Raw genomic sequence first — 4,385 nt, forward strand, 5'->3', positions numbered from 1 at the left:
GATGAGCAGACACAAGGAGACAAAAAAGAAAGCAGAAAGGATGAAAGAAAGAAGCGCGAAGAAGAGCGGCTCGACAAATGTCGTCGGACACAATACCACTGTGTGTCACACAAATTACAGATGAATCCGCGAAGGATCGTTGAACCGGAACCGGTGCCCTTCAGTCTGTAAAAAATAGATAGGCACGATTTGAAGGATAAAGAACTGGTCTCAGAACATATTCTCATAAATGGTCGTATGACGCCCTCTCGACATGTGTTTTTTCGTCCTTCTTTTCCTTTTGTCTCTTCTTTTTTCATTGGCTTTTTAATATCGTAAGATTACACGGCTAAGCCGGAGAAGGTTGTTCGCAGATGTGATTGTGTTTCGATCAATTTGCCGGGCAATTCCGCGAAGGATGTCAAACCGAGACTCATCGGAATTTATTCGTCGCCAACGAATGATTTTATTTTTCTTGTGAAAACATACCACCGCTCCCGTCTCATACGAAAAACGTATACGACGCGACGTTAATTTCCAAAGCATTCGTTTGATCTGTCCGCCGCTGTATCCTTCGGGATTCATTAACTTGTGATGCATTAACGCGCGGTTTAATTCTGCAAATATAACAATGTTCATTTGCTTTTCAACTACGTTAAATACGCCAGCCATATATGAACTTATGAACTTGTGAATTTACATATCTTTGGTGAATCGTTAGCTCACTTGATATCTCACGTGAAGCACAGACGGTCGTATTTCTGTCGTTTTTCTTTTCCAGTAATGCTAAATTTTGTAAAAGCTGTAGCGCTTTGCTATATAATGACAAATTATAATTTTTTATATAAACAAGAGCATTACAGAATAGGTAATATGTCGCGTATCGATCGATCGCTTGAAAATTACTCATTCGATCTCGAATAATAAATCCAGTTTCTCGACGGTCGGGTCTTTCTAACAGTCGATAAATTCGCACGAGAAATCTAGTCGATAAAATGTACATATTTCCTTTAAGATCTAGAGGATCTCTTCCGAGATTTTACTATCGTATCGTGAAAAACATAAAAATGATAAATCCTCTCATGAAAGAACTTTTCTACCGTGGAAAATAATAGATAAAAATGCAAATTTAAATCCAAGTTTATTTTAAATTAATTTTTTATTCGTTCTTTTTTATTTTTTATTTTTTATTCATTTTTTATACTGTGCTATATATTATCCTGACAGTTATATTTACGGCGATTACATTTATCGCAATTTATGTCATGCTCGTCATGTTCGATGTACATTATTAACTTGGCGCGAGGCACTATCGTACCTCTTGACATTTGATTATTTATTTTATTCCTGAAGGAACAGAAAGTTGTGCGCGATTATGGTATCCGATTGTTATATTCGAGTTAAATGAACTATTATATTATTATATCATAAAAGCCAATTTATACATTTTGAGCGACATTTTGGCTCACGTTTTTCTGTCTATTTGTCCATTTTATTTCTTCCCCGTGATTATTCTCGTAAATAATCGTAATAATTAATTCGAAATTGCATCGGGATATGTCTTTCAGATTCAGAAGACAGCTGGATGCATCAGCTATTTATTCTGTTCAAAGAGCAGTAATGTTTTTTGTATCTGACTTTGAAAAAAACGCGACGTGCGCAAATAACACATTAATTCTTAAGATATTAACTTTTTTTGCTGAGGGGACATGATAAAAAACATATATGAATATTATTTATTATATATAATTATAATATAAACAATTTGTAAGCTCATTACTTCTTTATACTTGATTCGCGATCTTATTTGATACCTTGCGTCTGATTTATACAGATATCTTGATTCTTATGTTTACGTTTAGTTACCCTTCGCGGTTAATTAATTTTTAATCGATCGATTTGCAAGACTGTGTTTCCCGAAATAAATAAATTTGTTTTAGGAATTCGTAGTAATTTCTACATTGCTCTCGATGTGATTAACATGTCATGATTCACTGATAATCACCGTGCGTTTCAGGTCATTACGTAACTAAATTAACGTAAGGTCATTAACATAACTAAATGTACAAATTATTTAATTGAACTTGATACTAGCTTCGAATTATTTGTTTTTCTTTCCTCAAAAATGGAAGATCATATATTGTTGTAGTGTGTATATGCGTGTGTGTGTGTGTGTGTGTGTGTGTGTGTATGTGGGTGCGCGACTTCTCTCACTCGCTAATATTGATCATGCGCACGGTACAATGCAAACAGAAGCTTGGTGTAAATTGGCTGTAAACGGCGAGTTCGTTGTACGTCGACAAACGGCCGAATCATTTTTATTTCATTTGTGTCCTGTTTCTTCTTCACTCATCATCAGTCAAAATCTCGTAACCCGTTTTGAAGCAAAATTTTAACTCATGTTTCTGTCTATTTTTCCATTTTATTTTTTCCTGTGATTCTTGTTATAATTAATCGTAGGGCTTTAAAATTGCATCGGGATGTCTTTCAGGCTCAGAAGGCAGTTGGATTCATCAGATACTCATCCTGTTCAAAGGCCAGTAATACTTATATCTGAGCTTGAAAAAAAACGCGACACGTGCAAATAACATAAATGCACATTGATTCTTAAGATATTAACTTTTTTTGTTGTGGGGACGTATAAGCGTCCAATTCAAGGCCATTATGTAATCTTTGAATTATGAACTTGTGGTTGAATTATGAACTTGTAAAAAAATGAATGATGTAATCTTTATTTCATCGTGTGCAGTTATGACTCGTAAACATTCTCTTCCGTAAAGTTTAGAATAGGAAGGGAACTTCAATGAGACGATCATAAAATTTTTTTATATTCTAACACAATCTCGTGATATTCTGAGTTTTGTTTATACATCTATATTATTGCTTATATGAACTAAAGAGCTTTCCTGTCAATAAAAAAGATTATTATTATTACAGAAACGAACATTTCCATATGCTTTCGAGTTAAAAAATTTGCTTTTCTCAGGTTCACGTTATAGAGAAAGATTATCATGATCGATTTCTAGGAGTCGACGATCAGTCTCTCGGATTTTCGCGTTTTAGTTGTTTGTGCGAAATGTGTAAGTGCAGTGTGTAAAAATAACGATGATTATCACCTCTGTTCGGTACATTACTCCACATTTTGTAAACAATTATCTCAATCAGCGAGACTGTCCTCTTGACTTGTGGACTATGCACTTAAAATCGTATGTTTTGTCGCACCAAAGCCATTCGTTATTATTAACCGTTTCTGCGAGCCTCACAAACATACCATTTATTGTCTTTTATCTAATCAGAAAATAGTTATTCTTTACAATATACCACGTCCCGGGGAAATTCTTGCAGTGCAGTGAAGCGCACAGAAATCTATGCGACTCAACGACTACCGTTCGATCGACTATATATCATCGTGTGGAAAAAAGAAGAAACGTTATCCGGCTTTTTTGGCGTACACTACGTAACGTTAGTAGCACCAAGGTAATCGAAATAATCGTCCCTTAAATTTGACAAAGCGTTATCACGCTCACATTAATCGTTGTCGATTGATATCCATATCGCGAGTTTTACGCGATATTTTAATAGGAAATAGAGAGCATTGCAACGAAAATTGCGACTCGATTCGAAAAGTGTTCGGTCGTAAAATTTTTTTTCCTAGTTGAAGCAGCCGCATTCACTGCAAATCCGAGTGTGTTATTTTGACACGTATAAGCTGAAGCTTTCTTCACGCGTTTCCTGTCGTCTGAAATCACGTCATTTGATGCATTTCGATGCATCACTTAACGCGTTTAAACATATTAAACGACGCGATTTAAGACGACAAGATACGCGTAAAGGAAGCTGAAGCTTATACGCGTCAAAATAATACACTCGAGTTTGCCAGTGTTATCGCTTGAAGTTCGCTACGATCACTACAGTATTGCTACAAACGTCGAAATGAAAATAAAAATTTCGTTCGTGGATTATCGTATTACTGCATTTAGCAATAATATAATAGCTGCACGCACACACGCACACATGCACGTGCACAGTATGTAACGAGACACGTTCGCCCGTGCGACGACTATTGCGAGGTGAAGGCGCAACCGGAGCAACGGCGTTCCATTCAGTATACCGACGACCGTAGTGCCGGTAAGAAGCATTACTCGTCAGATGCACGTGAGACACGTGCGTTTCTTAACCGCTACGTTCTTCAGAATTTGCTTGTTCCTCTTCGCGTGTTAGCGTCTGATGCGACCGCGTGAGCGTACGTTCGTCCCGTTCGGACAGGTGAATTAGCAGGTAAGAGAATACATGACGTTGTAGCGCCGTTGTCAATTCGCGAACGATCGTGTCTGTCCATCCTGTATTCGCGGCTGATCACGAATACAGTAATCCGAGCGAAGTTCTTGAAGACGCTTAAAAAAAGC

At 36.8% G+C, this 4,385-nt stretch overlaps 1 protein-coding gene across 2 annotated transcripts in view; it reads left to right on the top strand.

The window, feature by feature from the left end:
• Positions 1–3,315: 3,315 nt before the first annotated feature.
• Positions 3,316–4,385, top strand: part of LOC105184773 (short-chain dehydrogenase/reductase family 16C member 6) — a 15,221-nt gene continuing 14,151 nt past the window's right edge. The window contains exon 1 of one of the 2 annotated variants that reach the window (XM_025303051.1): positions 3,316–3,456. The gene's annotated coding sequence lies outside the window, so the exon portion shown is untranslated. Of the gene's footprint in view, positions 3,457–4,066; positions 4,258–4,385 lie in introns of those variants that run through there. The other variant, XM_025303050.1, reaches the window with a different exon arrangement.

This window comes from Harpegnathos saltator, unplaced genomic scaffold, assembly GCF_003227715.2.
Source record: "Harpegnathos saltator strain DR-91 unplaced genomic scaffold, Hsal_v8.6 scaffold529, whole genome shotgun sequence".
Taxonomy (NCBI): Eukaryota; Metazoa; Arthropoda; class Insecta; order Hymenoptera; family Formicidae; genus Harpegnathos; species Harpegnathos saltator.